The 23,938-nt window shown below is 43.3% G+C and overlaps 2 long non-coding RNA genes across 4 annotated transcripts; both read left to right on the forward strand.

Moving 5' to 3' along the window:
* The first annotated feature begins 340 nt into the window (after positions 1 to 340).
* On the forward strand, positions 341 to 6,368 carry LOC140515195 (uncharacterized). Of its 3 annotated transcripts, none has more exons than XR_011970887.1 (4): positions 341 to 543; positions 1,184 to 1,313; positions 2,743 to 3,415; positions 6,011 to 6,368. It is a non-coding gene; the product is annotated as an uncharacterized lncRNA (long non-coding RNA). The 3 variants fall into 3 exon arrangements; XR_011970888.1 differs by having other exon boundaries at positions 351 to 543; positions 3,065 to 3,415; XR_011970889.1 differs by having other exon boundaries at positions 351 to 543; positions 1,184 to 1,252.
* Positions 6,369 to 17,827: 11,459 nt separating this feature from the next.
* Positions 17,828 to 23,553, forward strand: LOC140515306 (uncharacterized). Its single transcript, XR_011970935.1, has 4 exons — positions 17,828 to 18,030; positions 18,608 to 18,739; positions 20,974 to 21,558; positions 23,210 to 23,553. It is a non-coding gene; the product is annotated as an uncharacterized lncRNA (long non-coding RNA).
* The last annotated feature ends 385 nt before the right edge of the window (positions 23,554 to 23,938 follow it).

A 23,938-nucleotide genomic window follows, 5' to 3' on the forward strand; every position in this document is an offset into this window, starting at 1 on the left:
TTAACTTGTCCTGGTCATGACGTGTGTGTGTGTGTCTGTGTGTGTGTGTATGTGTGCATGCATGTGTCTATGGTTGTCCTCTTTTGATCTCCCCAGGACAAGGACTTGAACCTTTTGCCACATTTTTTTGTCTATTGCTTCCCAAACATGTCCATTTGCCTGAAAATCTTCTTCTGCTTCAGTCTTTTCTATCCCCTTTGTCCTTCTTGGTGAGCCTTGCCCCTTTAAGAACAACCTCCTTCCTAGAATCTTGGCTCAGTGAGCTGCCCCATCCCCCTACTGGACACTTCCATTGGTGCAGTCCATTGTGTCATCAGGACCCTCCACTTCAGGACCTTTTATGATGAAGCTAACATTGGAATGGTGGGATTCCTGGAGGCAACAGGCTTTAGGCAACACAGCTCTGCTCAGGCTGCTGGCAGAGTCCATCACTCCCTCACTCAGGATCTCCCTCTAATCAACCCAGTTGGCAAGAGATTCTTGTGATCACTCACTCAGGTTTCTCAGACACCTCCCTACCTGTCACGGATGGCAGCCAAAGAGGTGAGATGAAGTTGGGACACTTGGCTGTGCCTGTGTTCTGGAGGGTACCCTGGGGGGTTCTTTGGCTGGGCTACCCTAATAATTCACCTGGCCTGAATGAATGGGGGCCATTGGGAGTGTCTTATTCTTTTCAGATTCTTTTATCTAAAAGTAAGTGTTTTCCTCCCCTTTTGGTTAGAGTGGGTAGAAAGAGGGCTACTTATCAGTAGGGATACCTTGGTCTTAACGAACCTCCAACTGAACTTTCGTTTGAAATCTGTCATTGGTCTCCCCTGAGCTACCAAAGCAAATATGGGAGATTCTTCTACTTTTCTTCATGATCTGAGATGTGTCAAATGGAGGAGAGTTGTGGGAGAATCTTAAGGGTGTGCATGTGTATGTGTGTCTGTGTGTCTGTGTGTCTGCGTGTCTGCGTGTCTGGGTGTCTGTGTGTCTGCGTGTCTGGGTGTCTGTGTGTGCAGGACATTTCAGCAATGCCCCAGAACAATAAGAGGGTGCCAGTTAATCCCTGACCTGATATTTCTTGCTCTTTAAGCCCAGTCTAATTTCCTCCCCCTTCCCCCAACCCCACTTTAGATAAAGGAAGGTGAAAGCACAAAGAAAAGGTCCAGTATCACCTTTGCATCTTTCTGAAACACAGGAAGAAAATCTGTTAAGGGATGAAGGCTTTCATGAAACAGCAAAGAAGGATTCACTGGAAAGGGAACAAGTATTACTATAAAGGAAGGGAGACAGGCCCTGAGGGAAGATTTCTGGGCTCCAGGGGTCAGGTAAAATCAGAGATCTCTCTCTCCATGGAAGCTGTTGTGAACCTTCCCTTCCCCTCCCAAGACCCCCAAGCCTCCCAGGCCTCGCCCTGTTCCCTCTCCCTCAGCAGAAGACACCCTCTCTGACTTGGGTGAGACAATCAAGGCCAGTGGAGATGAGTTTCCTTCCATTTTTCCCTTCATTTCACATACCACGAAATCATCTCTCCTACTCCACTGTGGTCTCCCCCTTTCCTATAGTCCAGGGATGGGGAACCTGTGACATGGAGGCGACATGTGGCCTTCTTGGTTCTTGGGTCTGGCCCATTGACTGAGTCCAAGTTTTACAGAATTCGTTTCCTTCTTATCATTATTTCATTACTTTAATTTTAAAATTAATTATCCAATCAATATTAATATTTTAATAACTTTATAAAATTTTGATCATATATATTTTTATAACATATAGACAATTAATTTGTATTTGCATGCATTTATAGGATTAATGTATGATTTAGACTAATTATCAACAGAATATAAGTAAATTATTTTAATTTAATATTAAACCAGTGTCAATAAATCAATTTTATTCATTGAATTATGGAATATAAATCCATTAATTAATTTATGTTCTCATTTTATTTCATTTGAAATATTAACACTTAAATTTTAATTATTAATATATCAATATTTATTTTATTTCTAATTATTCTATTATAGATGTTTTTCTGTGAAGTCTGGATTCCTCTAAAGGCCGGCACTTGAGGATCTGGAAGGCTAAATACGACCATCTAGATGCTTGGGTGGGGCCTTTTGGCTATGTCCAAGTTGTATAGAAATTATTTTAATACCTAATATTTCACTATTCTGATTGTAAAATTATCAAATTTGTATAAATATTTCAGTTAATTAATATAAATTCTGATTACACAATTACATGTAATTACATTACATGCTAATGTGATGAATACAGTTATACTTAAAGTTTGTATATTTCAATGAATAATTTGCATATAATTTATATTCACAGAATTAGTAGCATACTTTATTTACCTACGCTATTAATATAAACAAAAATTGTTAGTTAATTATTCAATTTATGTAAATACATTGATTTTAATCCTTGAATTGTTGAATGAATAGGGATACCTGAATTAACATTACTTATTTTTGTGTTTTCTTTTAAATATTTAGTCTTTAAAATAGAAATATTATTTAAAAATTTCTTTTTTATTATTTTATTAACGTGATATCTTCTGTGAAGTGTGGATTCTCTCAATAGGCCTCACTTGAGGACCTAGATGGTCACATGTGCCTAGACCCCACAGGTTCCTCAGTCCTGGGTTAGGCCCTTGTCACCTCAAGCAGCCTTCTCATTGGTCTCCTTGCTTCAAGTTTCTCCCCTCTCTAGTCCATTTTTCATACTGTTCTTAGAGTGTTTTCTCACATGCAGATCTGACCCTTGCACTCTAACAAGCAACTCCTGTGACTACTTGTGGCTCCTTGGATAAAACACTGCATCCTCCATTTAGCCTTTAACGGGCATGCACCCTGGCTCAAAGTTATCTGTTCAGCCTCACTGGACCTCAGGCCTCTTCCCTCACTCTGTGATCATAACCTGATCTTCTCAGTGTTCTTCATACAGGACTCTCCATCCATTATCTAAAAGGCCACTCCTTCCATCTGCCTCATAGAATCTCTCCTTTTAAGAGCTATTGGTTATGTCCCTCCCTTTTCAATCCTGTGAGGACTCCTCTGACATCCCTGTACAACAGATATCCGTCAATAATGAGGAAACATCCAGAACAACTGACAGTGGCAGGTATATTAGGAACAAAGAAACATCAGGCCAAGGTATCATCATAAAAAGTCCACTTCCAACTCGACACAACGTCAGCCCTGTTAGTGAACGTCACCTAGACGTGCCATTCAAAGACATCAAACCATCTGAGCTGGCCACGGTGGAGGAAGAAAACCTAGAGGATATCCTTGAACCCGGAATTCGAGAAATGGGTTTGAACATGCAACAAGGGACCTGGAGAAATAGAAGATGCCACCATCCAAAGTCTTTAAAAGAGCAGTTCTGCCGAAATGAAATAGATTTCGAAAGGCCATGTGAAATACAGGTCAGTAAGTTACATCTGAAGGGTAAAAGACCTGGGAGAACTCATTGCACTTGGATAGTGTGAGCCACTTGTGTGAAATGGGGCACACAGAGGGTGTACACAGAGGGGGTGAGGCATACATAGGATGGTGTCCATGTGGGGCATGGAGCACATATAGGTCTGGAAAACTTGTGCGTCCTGAGGCAATTGGAGGGAAAGGGGAACAGGAAGGATGTGGCACATGTGTGGCACTTGTGTGGTATGGGCTACTTAGAGGTTATGGGGCACATATATAACCTAGGATACTTGGAGGTTGAGGGAATACATAGGGTGTGGGATATATATGCATGTAGGTATGTGTGCACACACACATACACAAACATATGCATGCACACATACATGTTGGATGGAAATGCACATACACCTGTACATATACTTATATACATACAGATATACACATAGATACACACATACATTCACACATGCATGCACATCTGTATACACATACAGGTACATATACATATGCAAAATGTCTAAACATTGACAATAAATATGTATGCACATACAAATGCATGTTACAAACACACAAGTATACATACACACACGTACATGAATGCGTATATGCATATATAGTATGGAGCACTTTTATGAAAGGAGGTACATACAAGGTGTGGCGCCCATGGCACATGGCACACCTGGAGGTTGTGGGGTACATATAAGGTGTAAGACACTTATTTTCATAGGTTACCTGGAGAGTGTGGGACCCACTTAGCATATGAAATAAATGTGTGTCTTGGGGAACAATCAGGGTGTGCGGCTTTTGTGTGACAGGACTCACCTACAGTGTGTAGGACCCATACAGAATGAGGGGGACTTCTGTGTCATGTAGTACCTGGAGGTCAAAGGGAACATAGGGGCTGGGGGAGGGGGCCCTTACCAGGAAAAAAATTATAAAGAACATATAGGGCACATAAAGAGTGCAGGGCAGCATTGTAGTGAAAGGCACTTGGAGCAGTCAGGGCATATAGGATTGGGGACATTTGTGCAGCATGGGGCACCTGGAGGGTATAGGGCACACATCAGGTGTGGGATGGCGTATAGGGTATATATAGAAAGTGGGACACCTGTGTGGCATAAGGTATCTGAAGGACGTGGGGCACACTTAGGGTGCAGGATTATTGCGTGGCATGGGACACCTGGAGGGTAGTAAGCACAAATATGATATAGGGTTTTGGTGTGTCGTGGGGCACATATAAGGTGTAGGACACCTGTGTGGCATGGGTCACCTGGAGGGTGTTTTCCACACATATAATGTAGGGTTTTGTGTGGCATGCAGCATCTGAAGGATGGGAGCCCGCAAAGACTATAGCATTACAGTGTGGCATGGAGCATCTGGAGGGTACAGGGTATACATATAGTGTAAGATACTTGTGAGGCATGGGGCACCTAGGGGATGTGGGGCACCCACAATGTATATGGTTATTGTGGGCCTGGAGAACCTGGAAGGTAGAGGGCACACATAATACACAGGATTATTGTGTGACATGGAGCATCTGGAGGGTATAGGGCACACCTAGAGGGTTGGACTCTTGTGGAGCATGGGGTATCTTGTGTGGCATGGGATATCTCGAGGGTGTGGGTCACGCATAGCGTGTAGCACTGTTGTGTGGCATGGGGCACCTAGAGGGTATAGGACACATATAAGATGTAGAACACCTGTGTTGCATGGGCCACCTGGACGATATAGGCCACACTTAGTGTATAGGGTTATTATGTGACATGGGGCACCTGGAGGGTATAGGATACACGGGGGATGTAGCATTCTTGTGTGACATGGAGCCCCTAGGGGATGTGGGGCCCACAGAGGACAGCCTTGTTGTGGGGCTGTGCAACTTGAGGAGGCAGGTCATACAGAATGTGTAGGACAGCTGTGTGGAATGAGGAACCTAGAGGGTATAGGACACACACAGGGTCTAGGACACCAGTGAGGCATGGGACACCTAGAGACTGTGGGATATATATAGGGTTTAGGGTTGTTGTATGGCATAGGGGAGCCAGAAGATGCAGGACACACATCAGGTGTAGGTGTTTTCTGTTTCATAGGGCTCCTGGAGGGTATAGCACACATATAGAGTGTAGGGTTATTGTGTAGCATGGGGCTCCTTTATAAGTGTCATTCGGTTTTAAGATTTGTGTTTCATGCAAATGAAACTTGTGCAGCATTCCTGTCACCTAGGCTACCTGGAACGTCTAAACCACATACAGAGTATGAATCATGCATGGGATTTGGGGAGCTCACTTCTATGGGGAATGTGTAGTGAATGTAGTACTTGGAGGACATGGAGCCTTTTGAGGATGCAGAGCACTTGGAAACCTTACAAGTTGCATGAGGGATGATACAAGAACGAAGGGGGAAATATGCCACAATGTTCTTATTTGGGGCAATGCCCTTGCAGAGCTGGGAGGGGAGGCCCAGCTGGAGCAGACAGTCCTCCAGCAAAGCAGTCTGCTTGGGCTGGAAATGTGTACTTTGTGGCTTCCGTTATTCAGTTATAACTTTCTCTTGGTGCTTTCCCTTCACCTGCTGACCCTCACCCTACTTTCTCCTATTTGCAGTTGATGATCCTACCTAATTTTCGTGAACTCACAACAGAACCTTCCTGTAATTATCCCTCAGAGAGCCAATCCACATCCTTTGGCAATCCATCCTCATGGTCATCTAGTTTTCACTGCCTCTTGCTATAAATCCAACAAACTTTTTCAAGGGGCAAAGTGAAGCCCCTGCAAAGATGCGAAGACCAGAAACGAAGAGTGCCCGGATCTCAGGGCTCCCGACTGTGGAGGTGATTGCCCTGGAAGCCATTTCATTAAGTTTGAAACTATCCTTGAACACAGCAAGTTACCTGCAGTGGCTTCTGCCTTGATGGGTAGTGCTGATGTTTTTTACCCCAATAAACACTTACCATGTCAACAATGTATTGTATTTGGCTGTCCTCTTTGGGTCTGAAGGCAGTCAGTGGTGTTCACTCAGCTCTGTCACTCAGGACTATGGATTTTGAGCCAGAAGTGACCTTAAGACTTGGTGACCTCTAAGGTCCCTTCTAGTTCCAAATCTGTGAGCCTGTATGTGACCATAGGGAAGTTGCTTTGTGTCTGGGCCTCATTTTTCCCCTTCTGCAAAGTGTTGTTTCTCCATTTTGGAAGGAGGACAGTGACATCATGGGGTGCTCTACTGACCTGTGGATGAATTGGATTTAAGAGGGGTAGTTACCAGCCTCTTCTAAAGTCATCTGTGGCATCCAGGGCTGCAGAAAAGATAAAGCCAATCACCCAGGGTGCAGTGGATGACCTTGGCATCTTCCATGTCAGATCAGAGTTCTAAGCACTCCACAGAGTGGGCTTCAGCTGCCTTCATGGCCACTGGAATAAATTCTTCCCATCTGCCCAGTCTGCTAGGCAAGTCTTCACTTGATTGGAGAACACATGGCCCCTAACTCACTGACCAGCTTGAGGCCTGTCAGTTGTGCTTTTACCAGGGTGTGGCTTCTGCACATGCTACTGCTTCTTGGAGTCCCTGGGGAGAGTTGATTGGGTGGCAGGTGGAAGGCAGAGCCCCCACCAGAAGTCTTAGTCCTCCTTGACACCACATACACTGCATTCTCCACCAAGAAAATTTTAAATGGAGTTACAAATAGTCAGACACAACTGGAAATGACCCCACAAAATTAGATGGAACATAAGGTTATACTGAATGACCTTTAAGGAACCTATGAGCTCTAAATTCATGAGTCTAGGATAATTTAACTGGCAAGGGTAGTAGTGAAGACATTCAAGATGCCAGGAAGTTGAATGTTAATTTTAAGAGTCCCGACTTAATCTCACCACTTTGGCTGGCATCATTGACAGAGAGGGAGGTGTCTGAGAAACCTGAGTGAGTGATCAGATGATTCCTGTACCAAAGGGCAAACTCTGAGAATGGAGCGGCCTTCGTCTGGTCTAACTGCTACAACATGAAACCAAGCGACCCAAACACTCTGGCAGTGATTAGCTCTGCATCAAGATCATTTTTTCCTGCTTCCCAGGAATCCCTAAGAGAAGACATGCTACCACAACCCCCAAGAGCTTGCCCTCTACCTCTCTCTGAAGTCAGTGTCCACAAAGCCAAGACTGGGAAGTACACTATGGAGAGCTGGGAAGAGACACAGAAGGGGATGAAACCCCACCCTCCAAGCTGGGGACTCGTCAGTTCCACACACCACTACCAGTAGCATTCCCACAGGGAGGCTGCTAAACCGGGGGGTTGCTCAGAGCCCCAAATTCAAATTTAATAATTGTATTGATTTTCCTTTGTGAATTTTTGTAGGGAGTGTGAAATGAGGCAGACAGGGTTGGTGCACTGCCTTGTTTTGCTGGACTACATTTACTTGTTACAGGAGAGGGCTCTATATGGGAAAGGGACGGAAAGCAGATCCCTGGGAAGGGGCAGGAATGTCACAGAGAAAGCTTTAAATGGAAAGAACAAAGTATTGCACAGACCAAGCTCTTCATGTGTATGGGATTAAGGAGAGCAAAGTACAGCTGCACAAATAGATGATGTACAGAAACATGGTTTATAAAGCTGATTAGACGTTAGACACCAGTTAATATTCCAATCAGACTGATTTGTGGTATCAATAACCAATCAATCCTTTGGTGTTCCATTTAGAATGTTATTCTGCAAGTTCCCAAATGGGCTGATGCTAAAATCAAGTTTCTGTTCTCTCTACATACAGTCATCACTCACGGTGAAGGGACAAGAAAGTCTCCTTACCACCATCTGTCCCAGGACCAAGACACAGGCAATGAGTGTCTGTTCAACCCCATGTTGGGCCAAGTGACTTGAGAACAACATACTCACACTTCAAAAATCTGATTTTTTTTTCCCTAACCTATGATTCCATGTATACACATATAAAATATAAGCTACAGTGCATTTTATAAAGGAAGCACTTTGGAATTAAATGAACAAATCTTCAAATTAGAAACATTTATTTATTCTCCACAGGGAGCCAGGTGATTTCTTCCCCAAAATACTTAGGGCTACAAGCTCCACCATTTTTATATGGCGAGGCCTCTCTGCACTCACCTGCTTCCCTCTCCTCAGTTGGTCACATAAATACAAAACACAACAAACCGAGATTGTTGTCTATTACCTCTATTTCCCAATCCCTCTCCCTACCATACAGAGCCACCTGTTCTAACAACATTTTAACAAGAATTCAGTAGTACTGTAACACATACACATGATCCTCTTCTGCAGAGAATTGAGGAGAGGTACCTTCTGGATATTATCACTTCTCTTAATTCTAGTTCAACTGTCTTGGTGATCTTTTCACTTACCTTCTCCTGGTCACAATGTGTGTGAGTTCATGTGTGTGTTCATGTGTGTATGTGTGCATGCATGCGTGTATGGTTTTCCTCTGTTGATTTGCCCAGGCCAAGGACTTTAACTTTTTGCCACATGCTTTTGACTGTTTCTTCCCCAACTCCTCCATTTTCCTTAAAATCCTCTTCTTCTTCAGCCCTTTCTATCCCCTTTGTCATTCTAGGTGAACCTTGGCCCCTTTAAGAGCAAACTCCTTCCTAGAATCTTGGCTCAGTGGGCTGTCCCTCTCCCCTACTGGCCACTTCCATTGGTACAGTCCAGTGTGTCATCAGGGACCATCCACCTCAGGACCTTTTACGATGATGGTAACATTGGAGTGATGGGATTCCTGGAGGCAAAAGGCTTTAGGCAACACAGCTGTGCTCAGGCTGCTGGCTGAGTCCATCAAACCCTCAGTCAGGATCTCCCTGTAGTCATTCCAGTTGGCAGTGAGATTCTTCACTCACTCAGGTTTCTCAGACACCTCCCTATCTGTTGATGATGGCAGCCAAAGAGGTGAGATGCAGTCGGGACCCTTGGCTGTGCCTGTGTTCTCGAGGGTACCCTGGGGGGTTCTTTGGCTAGGCTACCCTAGTAATTCACCTGGCCTGAATGAATGGAAGGCATTTGGAGTGTCTTATCCTTCTGAGATTCTTTTACTTAAAAGTAAGTGTTTTCCTCCCCTTTTGGTTAGAGTGGGTAGAAAGAGGGCTACTTATCAGTAGGGATAGCTGGGTCTTAAGGAACCTCCAACTGAACTTTCTTTTGAAAATCTGCCATTGGCCTGCCCTGAGCTACCAAAGCAAATATGGGAGGTTCTTCTCCTTTTACTCATGGTCTGGGATGGGTCAAATGGGGGGAGTTCTGGGAGAATATTAAGGGTCTGTGTGTGTGTGTGTGTGTGTGTGTGTGTGTGTGTGTGTGGGACCTCCTGTGTGTGTGTGGGTGTGTGTGAAGGTCATTTCCACAGGGCCCCATAACCATAAGAAGGTGGCCGTTAATTCTTTGCCTGGTTTCTCTTGCTCTTTAAGTCCACTCTAATTTTCTCCCCCTTCCCCCAACCCCACTTTAGATAAAAGAGGTGAAAGAACAAAGAAAAGATCCAGTATCACCTCTGCATCTTTGTGAAACACAGGAAGAAAATCTATTAAGGGATCAAGGCTTTCATGGTACAGCAAAGAAGGATTCACTGGAAAGGGAACAGGTATTATTATAAAGGAAGTGAGACAGGCCCTGAGGGAAGATTTCGGGGCTCCAGGGGTCAGGTAAAATCAGAGATCTCTCTCTCCATGGAAGCTGTTGTGAACCTTCCCTTCCGTCCCAAGCCTCCCAGGCCTCCCCCTGTTCCCTCTTCCTTAGCAGAGGACACCCCCTCTGACTTGGCTTATAAGACAAAGGTCAGCAGAAATGAGCTTCCTTCTCTTTTTCCCTCATTTCTCATTCCCTGCCATCGACTCCTCACCTCCACCATGATTTCCTCCTTCCCCCTAGTCCAGGGGTGGAGAACTTCTAGCCTGGAGGCCATTGAGGCCTTCTAGGTCCTTGGGTGGGGTCCTTTGACTGACTCCAACTTTTAAAGTACTTATTTTATTATTTACCGTTATTTCATGAATTTAGTTTTAAAGTTAACTGTCAAATTAGTATAGATGTTTTAAGTAATTAATAAAAATATTGATTAAATAATTTTTATAATTATGTCATATATACATATTATGTGTATTTAATTCATATATTTATAGATCCTTTATATTCATGTGCATTTATAGGATTAATATATAATTTAGAATAATTACCAAATCAACATAACAATAATTTCCATTTATTTTTCAAACAGTGCTAATAAATTAGTTTTATTCATTTATTTGTTTAATATTAATCCTTTAAATAATTAGTGTTATTATTTTGTTTTATTTATCTATTTAAGTGTTTTATATTTAAATTTTATGATTAATATTCCAATATTTAATTTATTACTAATTATCTTCTTAAGATATGTTTCATATGAAGTTTGAGCTTTGTCAAAAGGCTGCAATTACTCTAGACACCTACACATGGCCTTCTGTTTCCCTGCGTGACGCCTTTGGACTGAGTCCAAGTGTTACACAATTCATTTTATACCTTTTCATTTTCTTGTTTATTTAATTTTAATATTCATTTTAAAAATTCTGTGACTGTTTTCATTCAGACAAGTTTTGATTTTATAATTCTATATAATTTTATTTTGTATTCATATAATTATATATGTTACATACTTATATATTTTATTTATACATTATTTCTATCTTTATACAATTAAATGATTTTTATTTAATTCTTAAGTTAACATAAATAAATAATGTTAATTCATGATCAAATCTATGTAAATCAATCAAATTTAATCATGGAAATATTGAATTAATATGAACACCTCAATTAATCAATATCATTTGTTATTTTATAATAAAATTTTTTGCTTTAAAATTAAATTTTAATTTTTAAATATTTATTTGTCATTAATTATTTTAAGGAGATTTCTTCTACAAAGTTTGGATTCTCTCACAGGACCTCACTTGAGGACCTAGATGGCCACATGTGTCCTCGAGCCCACACGTTCCTCAGGCCTGGGTTAGGCACTTGTCACCTGAAGCAGCCTTCTCATTGATCTCCCTACTTCAAGTCTCTCCCCTCTCCAGTCCATTTTTCATATTGTTGTCAAAGTGCTTTCCTTACATGCAGATCTGACCAATTACTCTAACAAGCAAATCCTGTGGCTACTTGTTGTCTCTTGGATAAAATATGGCATCCTCTATTTAGCCTTTAAAACCTACACAACCTGGCCCAAAGTTATCTTTGCAGCCTAACTGGACCTCAGTGCCCCTCCCTCACTCTATGATCATAAACTGGTCTTCTCAATGTTCTTCATACGAGACTCTCCATCCATTCTCTAAAAGGCCACTCTTTCCATCTGCCTCATACAGTCTCCTTTAAGAGACAGCTCAGGCATCACCTTCTGCAAGAAGATTTTCTCAATGCCCCCAAGTGCCACTGCCCTTCCTCCTAAACTGCCTGGGACGTAACTGCCTACAATAATGTAATACGTTTACATTTGCTGACTGTCGTTGATGCTGTGTATTCTTAGACATATACTTTGCTGCTTATTAGAATGGAAACTCTTTCAAAGTAGGGAGCATTTAATTCTTTGAACTGTGTATCTCTAAGGCCACGCCCGCCATAGATGTGTAATAAATGCTTGGTGACTCCCTGACATAGAGTTGGAAGGGACCCTAGAGGGCATTGGGACTAATGCTCTCATTTTACAGTTGAGGAAACTGAGACCCATAGAGGTTGAGTTACTCAAGGGTTACACAGATGAGTCCTGAAAAAAAGTTCTGCCTAAACTTAGGTAGTGTCAAGTACCCAGTGAGCACACAGTGATGACTGGGCCCAAGAATGCCCTATGCTCTGACAGTTTTCTGGAAGCTGAATGCAATAGATCCAAAGACAATCAATGGAAAGATTCTCACCTCATTTCACCTTTCTTCCAGGGAATCACCAAAGTGTTCAGCTCTGAGGAAAGAAACAGATCTCTTGAATTTTTCTTCTTCCTAATGAATTCTGCAGCTTCTGAATATCCCACCTGGAAAGGTTCAGAAGACCTATATGGCAGATCCTTGTGTGATCACTCAAGTTCTACTGAATTGAGGGCATCTCTTGGTTATGTCCCTCCTTTCCAATCCTGTGAGGACTCCTCTGACATCCCCGTACAACAGATATCCATCAATAATGAGGAAACATCCAGAACAACTGGCTGTGGCAGGTATATTAGGAACAAAGAAACATCAGGCCAAGGTGTCATAATAAAAAGTCCACTTCCAACTCTACACAATGTAAACACTGTAAGTGAACGTAAGCTAGACATGCCATTGAAAGACATCCAACCATCTGAGCTGGCCACAGGGGAGGAGAACTTCCAAGAAAACCTAGAGGATATCCTTGAACCCGGAATTCAAGAAATGGGTTTGAACATCCAGCAAGGGACCTGCAGGAATATGAAATGGCACCATCCAAAGTCTTCAAAGGAGCGATTGTGGAGAAACAAAATAGAACTAGAAAAGCCACATGAAATACAGGTCAGCAAGCTAAATGCGAAGGGTAAAGCAAAGACCTGGTAGAACTCGTTGCCCTTGGAGAGTGTGAGCCATTTGTGTGTAATGGGGCACACAGAGGGGGTGAGGCATATATAGGATGTTGTCCATGTGGGGCAAGGAGCACATATAAGTCTGGGAAACTTGTTTGTCATGGGACAATTGGAGGGTAAGGGGAAAAGGAAGGGTGTGGGACATGTGTGGCACTTGAGTGGTATGGGCTACTTGGAGAGAGTGGGACACATATGTAACCTAGGCTTTTTGGAGGTTGGGGGAATATATATGTAGGGCGTGGGAGATATATGTATGTATGTACACAAACAAATGCATATACACACATACATGTTGTATATAAATATGCATGTACTTATATACAAAAAACAAATACACATATGCACACATACATATACACACATACACTCATATATGCACATCTATATAGACATATACAATATACATACATATACACATAAACATGTGCACATAAACGTATATGCATGCCAATACATGTACAAACATACACATACACACACATAAATATACATGGATACATATATACACATAAAGTATGGAGCCCTTGCATGACAGGAGATAAGTACAAAGTGTGGGGCCCATGTGTGACATGGACACTTGGAGGTTGTTGGGTACATATGAGGCATGGGGCATTTATGCTCAAGAGTAGCCTGGAGAATGTGGGACCCACTTAGCATATGAAATAAATGTGTTCCTTGGAGAACATACAGGGTATGGGGCTTTCGTGTGACAGGACACATTTACAGTGTGTGGGACACATGTAGAATGAGGGCAACTTCTGTGGCATGAGGTACCTGGAGGTCAGAGGAAACACAGTGACTGGGGGAGGGGGCCCTTACCAGGGCAGGAATTACACAGAACATATAGGGCACATAGAGAGTGCAGGGCAACATTGTGTTGAAAGGTACATGGAGTAGTCAAAGTATGTAGGATTTGGGATATTTCTGTGGCATGGGGCACCTGGAGAGCATAGGACACACATCAGGTGTCACATTATTGTACGGCATGGGGCATCAGTAGGGTAAAAGACACACGTAGGATGTATGATTCTTGCACAGCAAGGGGCATTTCAAGAATGTGGAGCATTACTGTGTAGCATGGGGCACCTGAAGGATATAGGCCACACCTAGAGTGCAGAATACCTGTGTGGCATGGGGCAGATGAAGGTTATAGGACACACATAAGGTGTAGGGTGATTGTGTGGCATGGGGCATGTGGAGAGTATAGGGCACACTTAGAGTGTAGGGTAATTGTGTGGCATGGGAGACCTGGACGGTATAGGGCACACATAGGTTGGAGGATTCTTGTCTGTATTGGGACACACATGAGGTGTAGTATTATTGTGTGGCATAGCTCACCTGGAGATTTTAGGTCAAACACAGAGTGAAGGATTCTTCTGGAGAATCGGGCACCTGGAGGACACAGGGTACACATAGAGTACAAGGTTATTATGTGGCATGAGGCATCTTGAGGATGTGGGACACACATAAGATGTAGCATTATTGTGTGGCAAGGGGCACCTGAATGGGAAAGGACACACACAGGATTTAGGATTCTTGTGTGGCATGTGGCACCTAGGGAAGGAGAGGTTCACATAAGGTGTATAGTTATTATGTGCCTTGGGGCAGCTGGAGGGTGTAAGGTACATAGAGAGTGTAGGACTCTTGTGATGCATGGCATTTCAGGATTTGAGGCACACAGACTGTGGAATTATTGTGTGGCACTGAGCACCTGGAGGGTACAGGGCACACATAGAGTGTAGGATACCTGTGTGGCATGGGACACCTAGAGGATGTCGGACATACATAAGTTGGAGGGTTCTTGTGTGACATGGGGCATCCAGAAGTTGTAGGACACATCAAGTGTAAGGATTTTCTGTGGTATAGGGCACCTAGAGTTTTGGGCACATACATGGGTGTGGATCTATATAGGGTGTGGGGCTCGTTTGTAGGATTCATTTGGCTTTAAGATTTCTGCTTCGTGCAAGTGGAACTTGTGCAGCATTGGTGTCACCTGGGCTACCTAGAGCGTGTAAGCCACATAGAGAGTGTGGACCACTCATGGGATTTGGGGAGCTAACTTGTATGTGGCACGTGTACTGAATTTAGTACTTGGAGGACATGGAGTCTATGGAGGATCTAGAGCACGTGGAAGGCTTACAGCCTGCATGAGGGATCATACCAGAATGAAGGGGGAAGTAGGGCATAACGTTCTTATTTGGGGCAATGTCCTTGCAGAGCTGTGAGGGGAGGCCAAGCTGGAGCAGACAGTCCCCCAGCAGAGCAGTCAAGTTGGGCTGGAAACGAGTACTTTGTGGCTTCCCTCATTCAGTTATGGCTTTCTCTTGGTGCTTTCCCATCTCCAGTGGACCCTCACCCTCCTTTCTCCTATTTGCAGTGGATGCTCCTACCTCACCTTGGAGACCCCAGAAGGGAACCTTCCTGTAATTATCCCTCAGAGAGACAAACCTCATCCTTTCGCCATTCACCCTCAGGGTCATCTAGTTTTTGCCGCCTCCTGTGATGGATGCGATGAACCTTTTTAAGGAGCAAACAGGACCCCCTGTAGTTTTGGGAAGACCAGAAATAAAGAATGCCCAGATCTCAGGGCTCCCACCTGAAGAAGTGGTTGTCCTGGAAGCCATTCAAATCAGTTTGACCCTCTCCTGGAACACAGCAAGTTAGCTACAAGGGTTCTGCTTAATGGGTAGTGCCTGAAGCTTTTTACCCCAATAAACCCTTACCATGTCAGCAATGTATTTGGCTGTCCTGTTTAGGTCTGAAGGCAGTCAGTGGTGTTCACTCACCTCTGTCACTCAGGACTACAGATTTTGAGCCAGAAGTAACCTTAAGGCTTGGTGACCTCTAACGTCCCTTCCAGCTCCAAATCTCTGAGCCTCTGTGTGACCATAGGGAAGTTGCATTGTGTCTGGGCCTCATTTTTCCCCATCACCAAAGTGGTGTTTCTCCATTTTGGAAGGGTTCTAGTGACATCATGGGGTGATCTACTGCCTTGCAGACGAATTGGCTTTAAGGGAGGCAGTTACCAGCCTCTTCCAAAGTCATCTATGGCATCCAGGGCAGGAGCAGAGATAAAAGCAATAGCCTGGGGTGCAGTGGATGAACTTGGCATCTTCCATGTCAGATCAAAGTTCTAAGCACTCCACAGAGTGTGCTTCAGCTGCCTTCATGGCCACTGGAATACATTGTTCCCATCTGCCCATTCTGCTAGGGAAGTCTTCACTTGACTGGGGAGGACATGGCCCCTGACTCACTGACCAGTTTGAGGCCTGTCAGTTGTGGTTTTACCAGGGTGGCTTCTGCACATGCTGCTGCTTCTTGGAGTCCCTGGGGAGAGTTGATTGGGTGGCAGGTAGAAGGCAGCCCCCCCACCAGAGTCTTAGTCCTCTCTCACACCCCATAAATTGTCTGCTCCACCGAGAAAATCTCAAATGGGATCACAAAGAGTCAGACACAACTGGAAATGCCTCAACAAAATTGTGTGTAACATAAGGTTATACTGAATGATCTTTAAGGACCCTTTGAGCTCTAAATCAACGAGTCTAGGATAATTTGACTGGCAAAGGGCAGTCGTGAGGACCTTCCTTCAAGAAGCCAAGAAGTTTAAAATTCATTTGTTAGAATCATTGTGCCAGGGAATATCTGATGATCTCAGCTGGCCCCAGACCCATACTTTTCCTGCGCATTACATGCAAAACAATAGCCAGTGTGGTAGGCAAACATCACTATTACCTTTGTCCTCAAACACAACATGGCACGCCAATGAACACGAAAAAATCTTCAAATACTACAGGGCCCCAGTTCTCATGTACCAAGGGGTCAGAGGATGCCCCTTCTTTATCCACCTCGCCATAGTTAGCCTCACTCTCTACCTCGTTCTGCCCTGGTTCCTCCCATTAATAAAATCAGCTATTAAACTAAAGGTTCCCTTAAAGTGAATAATACAACTGGGAAACAGAGATTGATCTTAGTAGTTCCAAAAACCCCAGTCTCTCCTTTTGAAGGAAGGAGAAGGGGTAGGGGAGGGGAAGGGGAGAGCGAGGGATGGGGAGCCTGAGGCTTGAGGCACTATGTCACCCTCCAGGTCCTCAAGTGCAGCCCTCTGACTGACTCCAAACTTCACAGAACAAATGCCTTTCATGAAAGGATTGGTTCTGTAGAACTTGTATTCCAAAGGCCACACATGAGGACCTAGAAGGCCACAGGTTTCCTACCCCTGCTCTAGTGCCTAACCCAGGGAGCAGGCCTGCATTGTGGGCATTTGCTAATATATAAAGCAATTCTATTCTCAACCCCTGGCCCTTCATCCTTCTGGTCCTGTACCAAAGGGCAAACTCTGAGAATGGAGGGAGGGTTACAGGAGGCTTTGGCCAGGCCTAAATGCTATAAAATAAACACAGATCACCCAAAAATTCTGGGAGGACTGACACTATCAAGATCATTTTTTCACACTTCCCAGGAATCCCTAAGTGAAGAAATACTACCACAACCCCTTACTGATCTTTCCACTTACCTTGTCCTGGTCATGACCTGTGTGTGTGTGTGTCTGTGTGTGTGTGTGTATGTGCATGCATGTGTCTATGGTTGTCCTCTTTTGATCTCCCCAGGACAAGGACTTGAACCTTTTGCCACATTTTTTTGTCTATTGCTTCCCAAACATGTCCATTTGCCTGAAAATCTTCTTCTGCTTCAGTCTTTTCTATCCCCTTTGTCCTTCTAGGTGAGCCTTGCCCCTTTAAGAACAACCTCCTTCCTAGAATCTTGGCTCAGTGAGCTGCCCCATCCCCCTACTGGACACTTCCATTGGTGCAGTCCATTGTGTCATCAGGGACCCTCCACTTCAGGACCTTTTATGATGAAGCTAACATTGGAATGGTGGGATTCCTGCAGGCAACAGGCTTTAGGCAACACAGCTCTGCTCAGGCTGCTGGCAGAGTCCATCAGTCCTTCACTCAGGATCTCCCTCTAATCAACCCAGTTGGCAAGAGATTCTTGTGATCACTCACTCAGGTTTCTCAGACACCTCCCTATCTGTCAGGGATGGCAGCCAAAGAGGTGAGATGAAGTTGGGACACTTGGCTGTGCCTGTGTTCTGGAGGGTACCCTGGGGGGTTCTTTGGCTGGGCTACCCTAATAATTCACCTGGCCTGAATGAATGGGGGCCATTGGGAGTGTCTTATTCTTTTCATATTCTTTTATCTAAAGTAAGTGTCTTTTATCTAAAAGTAAGAGTTTTCCTCCCCTTTTGGTTAGAGTGGGTAGAAAGAGGGCTACTTATCAGTAGGGATAGCTGGGTCTTAAGGAACCTCCAACTGAACTTTCTTTTGAAATCTGCCATTGGCCTGCCCTGAGCTACCAAAGCAAATATGGGAGATTCTTTTCCTTTTACTCATGGTCTGGGATGGGTGAAATGGAGGAGAGTTGTGGGAGAATCTTAAGGGTGTGTGTATGTGTGTGTGTCTGTGTGTGTCTGTGTGTCTGTGTGCGTGTCTGTGTGTCTGTGTGTCTGTGTGTGTGTTTGAAGGTCATTTAAGGCCCCATAATAAGAAGGTGCCAGTTATTTCCTGACCTGATTTTTCTTCCTCTTTAAGCCCACTCTAATTTCCTCCCCCTTCCCCCAACCCCACTTTAGATAAAGGAGGTGAAAGCACAAAGAAAACATCCAGTATCACTTTTCCATCGTTCTGAACCACGGGAAAAAAATCTATCAAGGGATGAAGGCTTTCATGAAACAGCAAAGAAGGATTCACTGGAAAGGGAACAGGTATTATTATAAAGGAAGGGAGACAGGCCCTGAGGGAAGATTTCTGGGCTCCAGGGGTCAGGTAAAATCAGAGATCTCTCTCTCCATGGAAGCTGTTGTGAACCTTCCCTTCCCCTCCCAAGACCCCCAAGCCTCCCAGGCCTCGCCCTGTTCCCTCTCCCTCAGCAGAAGACACCCTCTCTGACTTGGGTGAGACAATCAAGGCCAGTAGAGATGAGTTTCCTTCCATTTTTCCCTTCATTTCACATACCACGAAATCATCTCTCCTACTCCACCGTGGTCTCCCCCTTTCCTATAGTCCAGGGATGGGGAACCTGTGACATGGAGGCGACATGTGGCCTTCTTGGTTCTTGGGTCTGGCCCATTGACTGAGTCCAAGTTTTACAGAATTCATTTCCTTACTTATCATTATTTCATTATTTTAATTTTAAAATTAATTATCCAATCAATATTAATATTTTAATAACTTTATATAAATTTTGATCATATGTTATATATTTTTATAACATATATACAATTAATTTATATTCACATGCATTTATGGGATTAATATATGATTTAGATTAATTATCAACAGAATATAAGTAAATTATTTTAATTTAATATTAAACCAGTGTCAATAAATCAATTTTATTCATTGAATTATGGAATATAAATCCATTAATTAATTTATGTTCTCAATTTATTTCATTTTAAATATTACTACTTAAATTTTAATTATTAATATATCAATATTTATTTTAGTTCTAATTATTCTATTACAGATGTTTTTCTGTGAAGTCTGGATTCCTCAAAAGGCCTGCACTTGAGGATCTGGAAGGCTAAATACGACCATCTAGATGCTTGGGTGGGGCCTTTTGGCTATGTCCAAGTTGTATAGAAATTATTTTAATACCTAATATTTCACTATTCTGATTGTAAAATTATCAAATTTGTATAAATATTTCAGTTAATTAATATAAATTCTGATTACACAATTACATGTAATTATATTACATACTAATGTGATGAATACAGTTATACTTAAAGTTTGTATATTTCAATGAATAATTTGCATATAATTTATATTCACAGAATTAGTAGCATACTTTATTTACCTACTCTATTAATATAAACAAAAATTGTTAGTTAATTATTGAATTTATGTAAATACATTGATTTTAATCCCTGAATTGTTGAATGAATATGGATACCTGAATTAACATTATTTATTTTTGTGTTTTCTTTTAAATATTTAGTCTTTAAAATAGAAATATTATTTAAAAATTTCTTTTTTATTGTTTTATTAACGTGATATCTTCTGTGAAGTGTGGATTCTCTCAATAGGCCTCACTTGAGGACCTAGATGGTCACATGTGCCTAGACCCCACAGGTTCCTCAGTCCTGGGTTAGGCCCTTGTCACCTCAAGCAGCCTTCTCATTGGTCTCCTTGCTTCAAGTTTCTCCCCTCTCTAGTCCATTTTTCATACTGTTGTCAGAGTGCTTTTCTCACATGCAGATCTGACCCTTGCACTCTAACAAGCACCTCCTGTGACTACTTGTGGCTCCTTGGATAAAACACTGCATCCTCCATTTAGCCTTTAAAGGCCACGCACCCTGGCCCAAAGTTATCTTTTCAGCCTCACTGGACCTCAGGCCTCTTCCCTCACTCTATGATCATAACGTGATCTTCTCAGTGTTCTTCATACAGGACTCTCCATCCATTATCTAAAAGGCCACTCCTTCCATCTGCCTCATAGAATCTCTCCTTCTAAGAGCTACCTCAGGGACCACCTTCTGCAAGAAGACTTTCTGAATGCCCCCGAATGACACTGACCTTGCACCTAAACTACCTTGGATTTAACTGCTTGTAATTACGTTAAGACCTTTACATTTACTTTGTCATCTTTACTGTATATACTTATACATATTCTTCATCCAGCGTAGGTGTATAATAAATCCTCGGTGACTTCCTGACATAGAGTTGGAAGGGACCTTTGAGGGCATTGGGACTAATGCTCTCATTTTACAGTTGAGGAAACTGAGACCCACAGAGGTTGAGTTACTCAGGGTTATACAGATGAGACCTGAAAAAAGTTCTGCCCAAACTTAAGTAGTGCCAAGTACCCAGTGAGCACACAGTGATGACTGGGCCCAACAATGCCCTCTGCTCTGAGACTTTCCTGGAAGCTGAATGCAATAGATCCAAAGACAATCAATGGACAGATTCTGACCTCATTTCATCTTTCTTCCAGGGAATCACCAAAGTCTTGAGCTCTGAGGAAAGAAACAGGTCTGTTGAAGTTTTGTCCTTACTATTCAACTCTGCATCTTCTAAATGTCCCACCTGCAAAGGTTCAGAAGACCTACATGGCAGATCCTTCTGTGATGACTCAAGTCCTAGTGAATTGAGTGCATCTCTTGGTTATGTCCCTCCTTTACAATCCTGTGAGGACTCCTCTGACATCCCTGTACAACAGATATCCCTCAATAATGAGGAAACACCCAGAACAACTGACAGTGGCAGGTATATTCAGAACAAAGAAACATCATGCCAAGGTATACTCATGAAAAGTCCACTTCCAACTCGACACAATTTCAGCCCTGTTAGTGAACGTCAGCTAGACGTGCCATTCAAAGACATCAAACCATCTGAGCTGGCCACAGTGGAGGAAGATTTGCAAGAAAACCTAGAGGATACCCTTCAACCCGCAATTCAAGAAATGGGTTTGAACATCCAAAAAGGGACCTGGAGAAATAGAAAATGCCACCATCCAAAGTCTTCAAAAGAGCAGTTCTACCGAAATGAAATAGATTTCGAAAGGCCATGTGAAATACAGGTCAGTAAGTTACATCTGAAGGGTAAAAGACCTGGGCAAACTCATTGCACTTGGATAGTGTGAGCCACTTGTGTGACATGGGGCACACAGAGGGTGTACGCAGAAGGGGTGAGGCATATATAGGATAGTGTCCATGTGGGGCATGGACCATATATAGGTCTGGGAAACTGGTGTGTCCTGAGGCAATTGGGGGGTAAGGTGAACAGGAAGGATGTGGCACATGTGTGGCACTTGTGTGGTATGGGCTACTTAGAGGTTATGGGGCACATATATAAGCTAGGATACTTGGAGGCTGAGGGAATACATAGGGTGTAGGAGATATATGCATATAGGTATGTGTGCATACACACATACACAAACATATGCATGCACACATACATGTTGGATAGAAATGCACATATACCTGTACATATACTTATATACATACAGATATACACATAGATACACACATACATACACACATTCATGGATATCTGTATAAACATACATGCACATATACATATGCAAAATATCTAAACATTCACAACAAACATGTGTGCACATTCAAATACAGGTTACAAACACACATGTATACATACACACATACATGAATATGTATATGCATATATAGTATGGAGCAGTTTTATGACAGGAGATACATACAGGGTATGGGGCCCATGGCACATGGGACACCTGGAGGTTGTAGGGTACATATAAGGTGTAAGACACATATTTTCATAGGGTACCTGGAGAGTGTGGGACCCACTTAGCATATGAAATAAATGTGTGTCTTGGGGAACATCCAGGGTGTGCAGCTTTTGTGTGACAGGACTCACCTGCACTGTGTAGGACACATACAGAATGAGGGGGACTTCTGTGTCATGTAGTACCTGGAGGTCAAAGGGAACACAGGGGCTGGGGGAGGGGGCCCTTACCAGGAAAACAATTATAAAGAACATATAGGGCACATAAAAAGTGCAGGGCAGCATTGTAGTGAAAGGCACTTGGAGCAGTCAGGGCACATAGGATTGGGGACAGTTGTGTGGCATGGGGCACCTGGAGAGTACAGGGCACACATCAGGTGTAGGTGTTTTGTGTTTCACAGGGCACTTGGAGAGTATAGGGCGCACATACAGTGTAGGGTTATTGTGTGGCATTTGGCACCTGTAGGGTATACCGCACACATAGAGTGTAGGGTTCTTGTGTAACATGGGGCTCGTTTGTAAGGGTCATTTGGTTTTAAGATTTGTGTTTCATGCAAGTGAAACTTGTGCAGCATTCCTGTCACCTAGGCTACCTGGAACGTGTAAACCACATACAGAGTATGAATCATGCATGGGATTTGGGGAGCTCACTTCTATGGGGCATGTGTAGTGAATGTAGTACCTGGAGGACATGAAGCCTTTTGAGGATGCAGAGCACTTGGAAAGCTTACAAGTTGCATGAGGGATGATACAAGAACGAAGGGGGAAATATGCCACAACGTTCTTATTTGGGGCAATGCCCTTGCAGAGCTGGGAGGGGAGGCCAAGCTGGAGCAGTCAGTCCTCCAGCAAAGCAGTCTGCTGGGACTGGAAATGTGTACTTTGTGGCTTCCTTTATTCAGTTATAACGTTCTCTTGGTGCTTTCTCTTAACCTGCTGACCCTCACCCTCTTTTCTCCTATTTGCAGTTGACTCTGGTACCTAATTTTCGTGAACTCACAACAGAACCTTCCTGTAATTATCCCTCAGAGAGCCAATCCACATCCTTTGGCAATCCATCCTCACGGTCACGTAGTTTTCACTGCCTCTTGCTATGAATCCGACAAACTTTTTCAAGGGGCAAAGTGAAGCCTCTGCAAAGATGCGAAGACCAGAAACCAAGAGTGCCCACATCTCAGGGCTCCCGACTGTGCAGGTGGTTGCCCTGGAAGCCATTCGATTAAGTTTGAAACTATCCTTGACCACAGCAAGTTACCTGCAGTGGCTTCTGCCTTGATGGGTAGTGCTTGATGTTTTTTACCCAATAAACACTTACCATGTCAACAATGTATTTGGCTATCCTCTTTGGGTCTGAAGGCAGTCAGTGGTGTTCACTCAGCTCTGTCACTCAGGACTATGGATTTTGAGCCAGAACTGACCTTAAGATTTGGTGACCTCTAAGGTCCCTTCTAGTTCCAAATCTGTGAGCCTGTATGTGACCATAGGGAAGTTGCTTTGTGTCTGGGCCTCATTTTTCCCCATCTACAAAATGTTGTTTCTCCATTTTAGAAGGGGAACAGTGACATCATGGGGTGATCTACTGACCTGTGGATGAACTGGATTTAAGAGAGGTAGTTACCAGCCTCCTCTAAAGTCATCTGTGGCATCCAGGGCAGGAGAAAAGATAAAGCCAATCACCCAGGGTGCAGTGCATGACC

Source organism: Notamacropus eugenii, chromosome X (assembly GCF_028372415.1).
Source record: "Notamacropus eugenii isolate mMacEug1 chromosome X, mMacEug1.pri_v2, whole genome shotgun sequence".
NCBI classification, from domain to species: domain Eukaryota; kingdom Metazoa; phylum Chordata; class Mammalia; order Diprotodontia; family Macropodidae; genus Notamacropus; species Notamacropus eugenii.